Raw genomic sequence first — 16,584 nt, 5'->3', positions numbered from 1 at the left:
TCTCCTTATACTACTGGTGCTACTTCTCGCTGTTTTGGGAAAAGTCGGTTCATGCTGATTCTTACTTCCATCTTCTGTAGTTCCTGACTCTTATGTCTTTTTTTCTCTCCACAATCTCTCTGCACATTCTGTTGTTTCATTTGTTGATTGCATTCAGGTATTTTAACTCCAGTTCTGGATCCAGCTTTCTAGTATAAGCAGCATTTTATGATTATATGGGGATGTACTTAGTTTGTGAGATGGTTGGCACTTACAGATACTTTCAGGCTAATGTCAGGGTAAGTGAACTTAGTTTCAACTGTACAAAGCTGGCTATCTTATCATGTGTCATGCCAACAAGTGGGCTGCTTTAATTTGCATTATTGAGCAGCTCTGACAGTGACATTTTTCCATAATGTACAATGATTTTTAGCATGTTTCCTTACTCTAGCTGGCTAAAAATGTAACATATTTGCCATGCTATGAATAAAATTTGTATGTTTAAGTTGTGATTACAAGGATACATACATTCTTAGTGACAAAACTGATGCAAGCAATACAAGTGCTGTTTATGCTACTCCACTTCTGCCACCAATTTATATGTCGCAGACAAATTTATAACTCCACCACTGCCATCAACTAATATGGGATAGAGAGAGGCTTCAGCATCACAAGGCACATTGCTGGTATCAGTTATATGATGAATATGCTCACAGTCTCATAATCCACAATATACACTTGAGTGGTATACAATGTGTGATTGGCTTTAAAAGTGTATAGAACATGTGAAGTGCTGCCTTAGGATATGATCAATGTCCAAATAAGTTTCAAACTGAAAAGTTGCTGATCACTGCCTTCCAGTGCTATCATAACAACAGTATCTGCAGCTTAACTAGGACAATTCACACACACACACACACACACACACACACACACACACACACACACACACACACACACACACACACACACACACACACACACACACACACACACACACACACACCTTGTTTATTAGAAGAGGCATTTGATACTTTTTCTGATATATTTCTAGTGTAAGCACTCTACTTTCTATCCTTACAGAAACACGCAGCCACTCTAACATACCAAAAATACAGTTAATGTGCATTCTTAATAACTAAGGCTTTCCCTTAATTAGTGGTAGTTCAGTTGGATGGAAAAGATCCCAAGGCACTTACCAGAAAAAATAGGGTCCTTTATTTTATATTATTTGCGATATTACAGATTCTCATAATTTACCATTTTTACAATAATTTTACAACTCTTAGAATACCATAGAAAATTATTTACAAATCTGCTAAACAATATAATTTAAATGGTTAAATATAATTTAACCATTTACCCCCACTCATGTTGCCATAGCCATAATCTTATTTTGCAAAGAAATTCTGCCAAATTGCAAGCGTTGTTATACAATGCTTCTTTCAAACTGGCAATCTAAAAATAAACACATTTTTCAACAATTGTTCTCCTTCTTATCCCATAAAGAATACAAAATCATATTGACATGTATGCTTTCTATCTTTTTCGTACCACCCAACTACCCTTCTTTATGAACTCTTTCTCATAATTTATATCCTTTCACAATAAAGATAGGCATGTCCTGTAGTTTCTAAATCATTACAAAACAAACATAATTATTAGGACAATCTTACAGAAGGTATTTCCCTCCATAGGTTCATAGATTAGTACTAAGCTAACTGCCCTTGCGAGCCATTTTAAGCCTAGCCAATTATCCCTTGTGAGACTCAAACCCTGAAACTCGTGTTTGTAAAGCAAACACCTTAACCATTAAGCCACCCTCCCAACCCATCCCCTTATTTCTTCTTAATCTTCTTAATGATCTTAACATTCTTCCAGATTCCTAAATCCACTCTTAGCTTAATTACTTTAATAATATTATTTAATGTCTTCCAAGGTGTCAGTCGATATAACCTTCTAACTATATCTTTGTACCAGTCTTTTCTTGTAACCTTTACATTTTTGCATGTAAATCCCATAAAATTATTTTTGTTTGATACTCCATTATTTCTCTATTTTCATTACTCATTTTCCTTTTCATTTGCCTTGCCTTTCTATTCCTAATAAACTTATGTCATTTAAAATAAAATAACATCCCTCCAAATTTTCATTGACCTCATAAGCCCCTACTCTTTTCTTTATTACTTCTAACCAAACTCCCCCTAAACATTAAATAAACACTGATTCCACAAGTATTCTTTTTTTTTTTTAATTCTGTTGGTTCCTCTCTTAAAGATCAGATTTTTCACCATCTAATTCTCAAATGCATTTTCCATTTCTTCATTTTCTTCAAAGGGTACATTCTGAGCTAAATGTCTAACAAAATTTTCTTTCATGTGTTTCCCCTTCCATAAGTCCCTACTGTCTCATTTTCTTCCTCCCCCTTCATTTATATTGATGCATCCAACACTGTCACTCCCTTTATTTTTGTCACAATCAAACCAAAAGTACCTCTCTTTTTACAAATTCTGAACTCCTTCTTACATTTGTTTATCATATGTCCTGTCTCCCCACACTAATTGTACATTGTCTTGACACATTCATTAATGAGGTGATTAAGATCCCCATAAAAATAACATGTCTTATGCTGTCCAATGCATCTTAATGACCATTGGCTGCCACTGACAAAAATCTCTCAAGGCAAATGTTTCAAACCATTGTTCTTAGCATTTAGAAACACAACCAATTCCCAACCCCCATTCCACAACCCCCTTTCAACTTCTGATTTTATAACATTTAGCACAGAAAATCAGCATTTTTAAGAAACACATTTTCAGTTCAAACAGTTTTATTCATCTGTTCAAAATTGTGCCATACTCTTTTTCAGTCTAGTCCATTGCACAGAAAACAGAAAGTCATTCCTGTGGAATTATTTCCTTTTGCCTTCATAAACATAAAATGTCCAATAATGCTTCAACTTCAAAGAAATGTCCATTACTAAAATGTATAAAAGGCATAATGCATTTTAATGAAACCCCAAAGGCAAACTCAGTTTGTACAAAATAAAATATCTGTCAATAACACGTTCTTTTCAAGCACAAATTCTTACTCTTTTTACAATTTGCACAGTACCTTTTAGTAGAGTCTATCCTTTACCAAGTGCAGCAGCATACAGCTACCATGATTACAAATGCTCACATCCCTTTACTCTCTGCCTGATTGTTAGGTCTCCGTTCACACATATATTACTGTCCATAACTTTTTCAGCTTGATCGTCTCTCTATTTTTCTTCTGCATAAACCCTCTTCTCCTGCTCTGCCATTTTGTTGCTTCTCCCAGCCATCTCTGTGTCAGGAATGAAAGCTGGATGTCTGAAAACACAATATACACACAAACAAAAGAATAGAAGAAGTGCCCCTTTTGCTGTGGCAAAATTTCCCTATAGTCATGTATGAATTCCACCGTCAGGCTCCTCTGAAAAGAGACCATTAACTTTCTGTGACTAATACAGTCAAAAATGTGTAAATGAAATAAAAATAAAAGTAAAATAAATAAATAAATGCTCTCAAGTTAAACCGCCTATGACATAACTATTTGGAAGCAGGGGATAAAACAGTTCCACTGTAGAAGGTAAATACTAACAGCTGATAAGTTACCAGTTCTCTGCACATACCTTATATTTTATTAGTATAAATACACCCTTGGTGGTGAGCTGTTGAAGTTGAACAATGAGATACTTTCCTCAAAATAGCTACAATTGGGCAATGCCACTTGAAAATAAAATGCATGTGCAGCTACAGAATTACAGAAAAGAGCACGACATAAGAGTTAAACAGGTGGAAGGCATGCCAAACCTATCAACTATTTTACCTTGCAATTACTACTAGCTAATGATTTACTGTAAGGCACCTGCCACCATCTTTAAAAAAGCATTTAGCAGTTGTGTAGACTATGCAATTAAATCTAGATAAGAGCTGTCAATCCAAAATATCTATTGCATACTGTAGATGTAAGGGAAAAGGCTAAATGAACTTGCTATACCTTTCAACTTCCTTGCTTAAATATGCTGAATAAAGTCAGAAATAATGACAGAACAACGGCCCACAATCAGTGATATTTTTTAAATATTATTCTAAATCCCTTAAAAGGTTTTTAGAATAACAAGTTTTATAGGTTCATAGATTCATAGGTGTTTACTAGGCTAATGACCACAAGGGCCTTTTTAAACTTAGCCATGCATTCCAAATCTCTGGCAAGTTCTGATACCTTTGATAAATGTAAGCATGGGCCTGGGATATTAACCATTTACAGGTTACCTCTGTCCACTAGAGACACAAGTACCAAACCAGGGACGATTTATTTTTGCTTCCCATCCAATTGTCCAAGTTGCACTTGAATTGGGTTAGGGCGGAACTCTGCTTCACATGGATGGGGAGCCTGTTCCATAGTTGGGGTAGTCTCCAGGATACATACCTATCTCTTCAGGAGGTCCTAGTTATATCACATAAAAGGTTTAAATCTTTAGAATAGATAATTTTTGTGCTGTTTATTTTGTGGATATGCAGGAGGTCCATCAGAGTGGGGTCTGATAATGCCCTGTATGCCGATCATAGATCTCCCCTCAAAAGCCTGTAGGAGAGAGAATACAGGGATAAGGCCTTGAGGTAGTCTGCATAGGACATATTACTTACGTCCTGTATTCTTTTAGTGAGGAACCTCTGTGGACATTCCAATTGTTGGATATGCTTGGTTAGGTACATACTAAAGGAGGCATTGTACTCAATGATAAGTCTGATGAATGCACAAATACAGTGAAACAATGACTTCCTTGGACTTAGATGCCATACCTTTGTTTATACATTACACAACATAGAATGATTTCCTCACCACTGTAGACACGTGATGATCAAAGGCTAGCTTGCTATCTATGTGTGTCCCTAAGTCCCTGACTACTGGGTCAACTCCAAGGGGTGTGTTATCAATATGATAGTTACCAGGGATGGATGACTTTTCAAAGGATATTATTATGCATATCTTGGCATTTATTTTTAGTCCATGGCTCTGAGACCAGTTGTTCATCTGTGTCAGCCCCTCCTGGGGAAAATTTGTGTCGGTGTGCAATTCAATGACAGCTTCTAGTTTGCAATCATCTGCAAATTTAGTCAGCCAGAGACCACTGACATTGGCCTTGACTTCTGAGAAGTAAATCCCAAAAAGCAGCGGTCCAAGGACTAATCCCTGAGGGACTCCACTTGCGATTGACCTCTTTGTAGAGGTGGACTCCCCAATTCTAACTTCCTGGGTCCTGTCTGTGAGCCATTTGGCTATCCACTGGGTGACATACGGGTTTGTACCTAACCTCTTGAGTTTGTCAACAATACCCGAGTGGAGTATTGTGTCAAATGCCTTGGCCGGGTCAAGATATGCAGTGTGAATGACTTTGCCTTCATCCATTGCTTTGGAGACATTCTCAAAGAAGTCCATCTGGTTTGAGGCATGATCTGCCCTTGATGAAACCAAACTGGGTTGGGTCCAGTGTCTGGAGGTTTACTATATCTCCACTGATAATCTCCATGATAATTCTTTTCGTGGCTTTACATATAAAACTAGTGAGACTTATGGGCTTGTGTTCCATCAGCATATATTTTCTGAACAATAAGAGGTATAAAACTAATGTTTGGGACTGATAGCTAATTGTAATCCTCAGTGATTAACCAGAAAATCAAAAATGCATGATGGGCAGGGCAAAAGAATATGAATTAAAATCATGGACATTATGCAAAATCAGTGACAGCTGAGAGGTGTGATAGTGCACTTTGAAATTAGAATAGCTCAATTACTTGCAAAAAAGTACAAATCAGTGTCCTAGAATTAGGCAATACTAGAAGAAATGTGATTAATGCAGTTTTCTTTAAACATATTCTCCAGACTACAATGTTCTTTTCTTTATGTCACATTCAGAATTTAAATGTAAACATTGTTATCAGGAAATTCATACAACTCTACAGGAAGTTGCAGTCCATTTTTAGAATAGACTCTCAAAGGAAGTTTCAGGCTTAGACAAGAAAAATAAATAAATAAAATAAAAATGTCTTAGGTGCCCATTCTGCTGTTCTAACAATTTAAACATTTGCATGACTCTGATTCAGCTTTATAAATTTTACATGCTTCTTTATGCTGGGAGCAACAATTACATCAATCACATGTCTTATGCAGCTTTTACTTTTTTGTTTAATTTGAAAAATGTTTAGTTTACCATTCATAGTACAACACAAAGTAACCGACAAATATTTAATTTTGCTCCTTTCAAAAATGCATTTCCTCAGTTTTAAACAATTAGAAGTGATAAACTCCAGAAAAGTAATTTAAATTGTAGGACAGTGCAAGATCTGTTTTGTTCAACATTAAGTTATTATTCATTTAATAAACTTTATATTTTCACATCATCTTTTTTATAGAACTACAATATGTTTCTGCTGTTTTATTGCTGCATAAACTATGTAAATAAAGTTTGACGGTGAAATAACTCATTTATTTTCTATGGCTATCTGATGCCTGTGAGTCCCTCTAAATCCTAGATGGCATAAGCATTCATAATGCGACTTGAGGTCACAGGCAACTATATAAAACTACATTACCCAACATGATTTTGTTGTGGTTGTATAGTAGTAATTTATAGTTTATTACTCACTCAGTTCAATATATAGTTATGTGATTCAGGGAAAGTTAATTACCAATTACCTCTGAATATCTCTCAAAATGGCTAATCTATATTAATTTATTACACAAAAGAGAATGTGTATCGGTTTGTTTTAGCTCCATTTCAACCAATTTGCAGTCTCACAAGTAGCAGCAAGGCACTTGCCTCTGTTTTGGTCAAAAATATCACTTTCTGAATCATGATTAGACTATTCAGAAGAAATTACAATGCTCACAGTATTAATATAAGCAGTAGAAGCAAGTTTCATCATTCTTCACTCTGAATTGTGTTCTTATTGATGACTAATACCTGATACTGCATAAGCCAATTAATAACAAAAACTGGTAGCAAATAAGTATAATTTAAAGTTTCATATGGTGGTACATATGGAATAGTATAGCTAGTTTTGTGGTAGTAATATTAATCATATGCTTAATAAGATTGCTACATTGTGTAATAATTTTAAGCTCTTTAAATGTTGTATTATTGAAATAGGTAAATTAAAATCAGTGAAAGGGATGTTGGGAGGAATTTATTGAATAGAAATGGTTTTGATGCCATCTATGATTGCAGGCAGACACTCCTGGTTAGAATGGACAAACTGCTTTCAATATTGCATTAAAATTAAGAGTAGCTAAATTATAACAGCAATGTAATTTTTTATTATTTTATTATCGGTTTTACATATGAGTGTTTTAGGCATAAGAACGCTTATATTTTTCTAGAATTCATCTGTTTTAAATTACATTTTTTTAGGAACTCTGACATCATGGTATGTGACAAGAGAATTTAATATAAGGAAGTGGGTTCATTATGATTCTGTTCTGATGAAATGTCATAGTATTTGAAATGAAAGTGCTAAACTTTGTTCATTTTATTGTCAGTATAATTGCTGTGTCAGTTGGATTTTTTGCTTAATCTTTATTTCCAAGCTTTTATTAATTGGTCACCTTTGAACCAAGAAGTATTTTTATATAAAGAAAATTTCAAAAAAAGGTTGCAAAATAAATTTTAGTTGTGTTTCCATATTTATTTGAGCAGAAATTATTCCATCAGCATTTCTATTTAATTACAGTTTAAAAATCTTCATATATATATATATATATATATATATATATATATATATATATATATTGCATTGCAGGAGCTGATTTTCCAAGAATGTCACAGATTTCTATGTACTGTATGAAAGCAGAACTACCACTGCACTGAGACTGTAAAACCATTTGCTATAATCATCAAAATGCTACTACATCCCCAAAGTATGTTAGATAAAATGCTTTATTGTATATGATGAAGAAGCTATTCTTGGCTGACAAATTCAGTAAAAATATAAAGCAATCACTGCTTTTTTATTTAATGTTAAAATCCATGCCAATTTAACTACTTATTAAGGAAATAGTACTTCTGTTCATTTGTTTATTTTTCTTTGTTAACCAGATATGTGAATTGAACAAAGCAGTTCTTTTGAGCCACAGATCTAGAAAGATATATGTGCTATGATAAACCGTATTAAAAGTGAAGCAGCAATATATTACCTCTATAGTAATTTTGTCATTTGAGTTACAGTTGCAAGGCTTAGTTAACACATTTTTTCAATTTGTAAATAACAGTACACAGAGATACTTTGACGACATTGCAAATAGTTGGTCACCTGTAACCATTCAATTTCCTGTGGACGAATTTTATCATTTTGCAGTTGATTAGGTCATGCATGCATTGCATTTGTAGGTGACATTATGAAATGAGTGCTTACTAAAAATCAAGGGAAAAAAAGAGACAAGCTTAGTTGGTCCAATAATATGTTGGGGGCTATTTTTCCAGTGTGCAAGGCCTGTGTTATAGAGGGTGTGACACCCCTGCACTGGACCAGTTATCAAGGAGCCTCAATCCTCAGCACTTGCAAAATTGAGGTTCATACACATTAAAAGGATGACAAGTACACAAACAGTAAAGTATAATTTCCCTTAAGGGCACACAGAGATCACAGTCAGTCTGTGGCTGGTTTCTCCTTCTTTCTCCAGATCCCCATTAAGACTCCCCACTGGCACAGCTACAGAGTTGAGTGCTTAGCCAGGGTTCCAAGCCAAGCCCTCTCAACACTATCTCTGTTCAACCAGTGCTTCATGTCCCTGCCCAAGTAGCTCTCTCACACACACACACACACACACACACACACACACACACACACACACACACACACACACACACACACACACTTTGAGATTTGATTTATAAACAAATACACAGCTGGGAAAGGCTGCCACAGGATTACTAGCTATGCCTCCTTATGCCCAGACCATAAGGTCATTATCACTGCCACCAGAACCCCTTATCAGCTACTTTAAGGCCCTTCCCAAAGGTTGACAATCCTACTGTATAATGTTGCTATTATCCAAATGGTAAGTGTGACCAAGAGCAAGGCTATTTAGGAGTGGCATGCACAGTGTTACCAAATACATATGCAAGTACTCTAAGAGCTTAAATATATCTCACAAACGTCAGCCACAAAGATAGGTTTAAATATATTTAATAATAAGTAAGTAAAGAACAAGACAGTATTAAAAAAACACAGTAACTGCAGAGTTCAGAATCACAGGAAATATTTTAAAACAACATTGCAGGACAGTCTCAAATAAGTACAGAAAGCATCTAAACTAATCATTACTATATTCCTATCTATATCTAAAAGGTACTATGCCCTAAATAAATTACTTACAGAGCCAGGCAAATGCAGATGACTGGATGCTCTTGCTAGGTCAAAGACAAAACACAAAATGCTCAGTCTTTCTCTGAGAGAGTTCTTAACTTAATAATAAATATCACTGTTGGGTCAGCTTGGATTACTTCACTCTTTGTCACCTGACGTCGGTTCCCAGGCTAAGAGAAACTAGCATCTCTGTGTTAGAAGTACATATATCTCAGAAGTTTGCAGGACTTGGAAGTCATAAAACAATAAAATGCTTTTACATTTGAAACCAAGTAATTATTTCTGTTTCAAGACAACAGAAAAAACTTCTAGCTCTAGACATCCTGTTTCCTTGCTGCATTAACTAACTTTTATAGCATTACAGTTTTGTAAGTTAATTTTTTATGTTCCAGCAGGGTATGTTATGTTTACATTCTTGGAGCTCAGTACATAACATACAGTTCTGTATAAATCATATCAATATTCACAAATGACATAGTACAGTTCTATATAAATCCTATAAATATTCACAAATGACATAGAATTATTTACAAAATTCCATATAGCTGGGCTGGCAGTGTCACAATCCCCCCCATAAAAAAACAAAACAAAACCTCAAGCTAGTTTTTCAAGTGACACTTGAGAAACACTGCTTGAGAGAGTTGAGCCTGTCAGGGAATACCTTACCCCATTCCCTGTCTTGAGACTCCATCTGCGTTGGCATTGCTAACCCCACTGCAATTCTGCACTGTCATATCATATGCTTGCTACCCTAGGCTAAACCTTAGTAACTTGGCATTTTGCTGGCCGGCTTGATGTAGCCATATTAAGGGATTGTGGTTTGTAACTACAGTGAATGTCCTTCCATACAGATATGGCTGAAATTTCTACAGTGCCCATACTATGGCTAGGCATTCCTTTTCTACAGCTGCATAGCATTCCTCCCTGGGTTGGAGCCTACAACTGAAATATACCACTAGATGCTCTTCTCCCTCTGAGGAAACCTGGTTAAGTACAGCCACTTCCCCATGATTTGAAGCATCCACCTGCACAACACATTCTTTGCTTTAATCTGGATTGGCTAACACAGGGAGTCCTCCCAAAGCTCTTTTAAACTTCTGTAATGCCTGCTCACATGCTAGAGTTCACATTACCTTATCTGGCCTGTTGTTCCTTCTCAGTTCTGTGAAGGGAGCAGCTATAGTACTATAACTGAGGATGAACTTTCTGTAGTTCTCTGCTGTCCATAAGAATCCCCTACCCTGCTTTTTGGTAACAGAAGCAGGCCATGCCTAAATGGCTTCTACTTTGGCAGGTTCTGGCCTGATCTTACCACTCCCCACTATATGTCACAGGTAGGAGACCTGTACCATACCCACCTGACATTTGCTGGGCTTAATGATCAATCCTGCCCAGCACCTCACTGACGTACTGAAGGTGCTCTTGCCAGGAAGGGCTGTAGATGGCAATATCAACTAAGTAAGCAGGGGCAAAATATCCTGCTCCTTCCAGGATATGATCTACCAGCCTCTGGAAAGTCACTGGGGCATTTTTCATCCCAAAGGGCATCTTCGTGAACTCATACAAGCCAAAAGGACTCTCAAAGGCTGACCTCTCTCTAGCACTGGGAGTCAAGGGCACCTGCCAGTAACCATTGGTAAGATAAATAATGGTAAGATACTTACCCCCACCCACCTGCTCTTGGGTTTCACCTGTCCTAGGCATGGGGTAAGCATCTGACTCTGCATGACTATTTAATTTCCTGTAGTCCACAAGAATTTTTATTTTGTACCAGCACCACTGGGAAGCCCCAGGGACTGCTGAACTCCTGAATTACCCCAAGTTCCAACATTTCCTGCATCTCCTCCCTCAGAGTCAGTTTGACTCTCTCAGGTACCCTATAAGGGGCCAACCTCAGTAGGAGATAGCTGCTAGGACATTGCTACCCCTTCCACTGAGGTGTCAGTCTGAGCCTCACTGAGCAGATCATTCTCCAGATCCCCCTCAGACTCCACAAGGGCCTCCCTATCATGGTAAGGTTTCATCATATTAACATGGCACAATTTGTGCCCCTGCATCCTGCCTAGCAGTTCTACCATGTAGTTAACATTACTGACCTACCTTACTATATTGTAGGGTCCCTCCCAGGCTGCCTGCAGCTTGTTATGTCTGACAGGAATGAGAACCATTACCTGCTTCCCTATAGCATACTCTGTAGCTCGAGAATTCCTGTCATACCAGACCTTTTTTTGATGTTGGGCTTCTGCCAGGTTCTCTTGGGCCAAGCCCATGAGTTCCCTGAGCCTTGTCCTGAGGTTTAGGACATATGCCACAACAGACTCCTTGTGGGATTCACACTTACCCTCCCACTCATCTCAAATCAAACCTAGAGGTCCCCTCACCCTATGCCGATCTTAAAGGGTGAAAAAATCTGTGGATTCCTGGGGCAACTCTCTGTAAGCAAACAACAGATGGGGCAGATATTTGTCCCACTCCCTCTTAAACTTGTCTGCAAATGCCTGTAGCATTGTCTTGAGTGTAGAGTTTAACCTTTCCACAAGACCATTAGTCTGGGGATGGTAGGAGGTGGTCTTTAGGTGTTTCACCCCACAGTACTTGCACAGACAAGCCAGCAGGTCTGACATGAAATTGGCACCTCTGTCAGTCAGTATTTCTTTGGGAAACCTATACTGCTGAAAATCTCTAACAAAGCATTTGCAACCTTTTCTGCCTCAATGGAGGACAGAACCACTTCCTCAAGGTATCTGGTAGCATAATGTACTACCACTAGGATGTACTTTTTCCCTGTGTAACCTGGGGTACTCAGAGGCCCCACAATATCCATAGCTACCCTCTGAAATGGCTCCTCAATCACAGGCAAAGGCATCAAAAGAGCTTTCACTTGTCTCCTGCCTTGCCTACCTTTTGGCACTGCTCACAGGTCCTGCAGTACCCTGTCACATGTTAGGAAATCCCAGGCCAATAAAAGCTCTGCATAATATGTCTCTTTGAACATTTTATGCCCATATGACCTGCAAAGGGAATATCATGAGCTATGGCTAGAAGTGCCAGATGGTAGGCTCTGAGCACTACCAACTGCTGTATTCTCTCACCATCTAGCCCTTCCTCAGGGGTTCACTCTCTGCACAGTAACCCTTTTTTTCAACATACAGATTCCTCTTACCTTTCAGAATCGTGTGCTTCACTAGTTACTTGCCTCAGGCCTTGTAATGTAGGGTCTGAGAGCTGAACCTGTCTCAACTCTCTCATTGTAACCCTTTCCAGCTCCCCTTCCACAGGAAGTCTGGCATCCTCTGACAGCGGTGCCTCACTGTTAGCCTGGGTACTAGTAGTACTCACCACTACCCTTGCAGTCACTCTGTCCAAGGGAACATCAGTACCCTTCAGTCTCACTGCTACAGGGTAGCTACCTCCCTGAAATAACCACCTCACCAGTCCTGGCTGCAAGTGTGCAGTCTGTCTGGTTCTCCCTCAGGCTACCAGACTCACATGCTTGTATCCAAGCCTGACTGCATGTAACTTCATGCACACAGAGTACTGCATTATCAAAACCATTCTCTATCAGGACATCTGCAGGGATATCCTCAAACACACTTACTTGCCTGATTTCTTTTCCATGCTCCCATTCATGGTGAACCCTAGCCAAAGGTATTTGGAATCGGGTCCCTCATAAAGCTCTAACTGGAGTAGACTGCCCAAGCAAGTAGTGCTCCTCTGTAATGATTGCAGGCTTTACAATGGTTAGGTCAAAGGCTGTGTCTCAAATAGCCATGGCTTCTTTCCCATTCACACTCCACAAACCAAGAAGTGAAAAACCAAACTACATAGCAAACATCTCAAGGACCAACACACTCGACCTAAAAATAAAAAAAAAATGTTTAATACAAGAAAACTGTACCATGAAGTGCTTTTCATCTCACTTAATAGTGGGACTTCTTCAAATGCAAACAACTATCAAAAGTATATCTTTATATATACAGCCATAGTACTTTGTTACCCAATCACTGTCTCCTCCCATTCAGTTGTTAACCCTTCCATTCATGTTTTATGTTTAACCTAAAAGTAGCAGTTATTCGGCCTAACAAGTCAAATAAACTAAAATTCACAGTGTATTTTCAGCCATTCGTTCAACCTTACAATATCTATTTTTCCCCTATTGTCATAAATTCTTTAGTATCTAAAACAAGCTTAAACCTACTTTCTTTATGTTTTCTCTTTAAACATTAGGACATAGCCATACCGGTAATTTGGCATGTTTGTTTGTGATCAATGCCATTATTCATCTCAATAAGCTTTTTAATTTCAAGACATCTAGAATTGAACAAACCTCATTTAATCCTGGAAAATGGCAAGCGTCTGTCCGCAGTTGTCACAAAAGTTCAAGTCTCTCTAACATTAGTGACACTGGACCTCCTCTATTACTTCCCATTATTTGGTGTAGTGCTCTAAACTTAAACTTGTGGATAGGACACTCCATGATATGCCTAGCCAATGCATTTTCTTGTTTCATCCTGCTAATACTGTAAAGATGTTAATATACTCGGTCCTTTAACTTCTGATCGTTTTTTCCAATATAATGTGCTAGGCACTGTTGGCACTGGGCAATGTACACTACCATTTCTGACTGACAATCCAATCTACACTTAATAGTGTATTTCTTCTCTCTTAGATGAAAATTTTGACTCACTTCCATGCATTTACATTAGTTGCACATGCCACACCTATACATGCCCAGTCTACCCTGGAGCCCTGCACCTTCTCATTCGAGGAGGCATTTTAAGTTAGGGCCCCTTTTAAAGACTACTTGTGGTGTCCTATTTAATTTATGCCTGACAAATGCATCATTCTTAACTATTTCCCAATTCTTATATATAATGTTCCTAAGTTCAACTGCATCCAAACTAAATGATGTAATGAAACTATATGTAGTATACACTCTATTGTCAATGTTTAAATCACTTTTATCACAATTACTATTTTGTGGACTGCCCCTATTGTCTGTCCCCAGTATAGGCCTATATTCACCATTCTCTCTTTTGTTTTGAACTTCTTCTACCAAATTCTTTACTAGAGTAGTTGGGTAACTTATTTTCAGAAGCATTGCTGTCAGTTTGTTACATTCCACCTGAAAGTTATCTTCCTCCTGATCATTCTTGCTGCACGGACTAGTTGCAGTTTCACCACTGATCTTTTTTGGTGAAAGGGATGTCAGCTAGAAACATGTAGGAATGCATTAGAATAGGTTTCTTTCCTATACATTTTTGCTATATATTGCCTGTTGGCACTATCTTTGCTTAAATCAATGTCCAAGTAAGCTATTATTTCTGCATGATAATTAAAGGTAAACCGCAAAAAGGTTGTGGTACTATTAAGGTACCTTACCAGCTCTGTAGCTGTACTTTCTTCACCTTTAATAATCATAAAGATATCATCCAGAAACCTTGCATAAAAATAAGTTTGATTACCAATGTTGTTTTCTTCTTAAAAAATTCCTGTTTACAATATGTCATAACTAAATTGGAAAAACTGGCTCCACATGGGGAGCCCATTGCTATGCCAATTTTCTGAAGGAACAGTTTGTTGTCAAACATTATATAATTATTGGTCAATATTATTTCCAATATTTCCTCAACCAAACTAACTTCTTCCATTGATGCACCTTTTGTTTTCATTACATAGCTCACCCATTCAATTTTTTCTGTATGGGGAATGGAAGAGTACCGATCTTTTACATCTATGGTTAAGAAGTTAAATTTACTTTTGAATCCCAACTTATTAATACTGTCTAAGAATGACCGTGAGGCTTAGCAACTCTGTTCTTCTTCGCTGACATATTTTTTCAACAGATTATCTACTATTTTTGCCCCTGCATAGGATATACTATTTCTTGCATTGACCAGTGGCCTCATACAGGGGGGTCCTCCATATTTTATGAACTTTTGGTTTTCCAAACAATATGGGGATCCTAGGAGGTGGCATAATTAAGTAATTATAAAGTTCTGCATCTATTCTTGCTTCCATAAGCATGTAATTAATATAAAATTTAATACGTGAATATGCTATATTTAATTTGTTTCTTGATATTTCTATATATATGTTACTGTTCAAGTGCTTTAACATTCTTTCTGTATAGTCTTCCTTGTTCATGATAACCAGTCCTCCCCCCTTTTCTGGCTTCATTAACCCAACAGGCAACATTTGTAAATCGTACAATGCTAGCTTCTCATTTATACTAATATTAAAAATGTTGCGTTTGAAACTATTATGCCTTTCTATACAGTTACAAAAATCCAGTTCACATAATCTGTTCAAACAATTCTAATACAGAGTGTAAAGGAGGGTTAAAGTGACTTGCAATATTATACACTTTTTCACTGAGGTCATTTTGTCCCAACAGTACAGTGAGATTCAGTTTCTTCACAAATAATTTAAAGTCAATTAAGGTCTTTGCTAAGTCTGCTTTAAATGTAGGCACAAATGTGTAACCTTTGGCTAAAATTTCTACTAAATCTGCATGTACAGTCACATTTAAATAGCTATAAATTTAGAAATTATTCTCCTTGTTTAGAATAACTCTACAGTTACTACAAGTCAGTTGTAGTGGTTCATTTACCTTTCTGTTTTTTCTCTTTGCATGTATTCCTGGTTTGCTGTGTCCCTCCTTGGCATGGGTTGTGGTTCTGTGCCCATGTTCTGAAAATTTACACTTTGCTGGTTTTTATTATCAATGTTCTGTGACTGTTGATAGTTTGAGTGCATTCTGCTGTTATTTAGGATTCTTTCACTTCGACGTAGTGGCTCAAGAACTTCCTGAGCCTAGTTCACGTTCATATTTGAAGTGGACATTGCTCCCTCTTGATAATTTGCAGTAACCCCTTCCATACTTTCACATTGACCAGTCACATTTCAAACTTGAAAAGTGGGAGGTTTTGGATAGGCAAGACCATTTCTGTATTCATACCTATCTCTATTCAGCTTTTCTTTTTTACCTTAGTTGATCTCAGTTTCATTAAGTATTGATCAATACAATTAAACATTCTTTTGTAGTCAAACCGGTAATGTTGGAAACCAGAATGTACTCTAATGAGATTGTCTATTTCTGTTGTGTCTTTAGCCAAGTTATCAGCTGCCACTTGATAATGTTTACACATGAGCTCAAGCAATTCTAGCCCATGCCAAAAAATAGGTATTGTAAGGTTGAACGAATGGCTGA

The 16,584-nt window shown here is 37.3% G+C and overlaps 1 pseudogene; it reads left to right on the top strand.

The window, feature by feature from the left end:
• LOC122794938 overlaps window positions 1-16,584 on the top strand; it is a 65,393-nt pseudogene that overhangs the window by 27,383 nt on the left and 21,426 nt on the right.

This window comes from Protopterus annectens, chromosome 2.part1 (genome assembly GCF_019279795.1).
Source record: "Protopterus annectens isolate FY-2018-M chromosome 2.part1, PAN1.0, whole genome shotgun sequence".
Lineage (NCBI taxonomy): Eukaryota > Metazoa > Chordata > Ceratodontiformes > Protopteridae > Protopterus > Protopterus annectens.
Note: the sequence above shows the minus strand (reverse complement) of the source record. Positions and strands in the feature narration are given on the sequence as shown.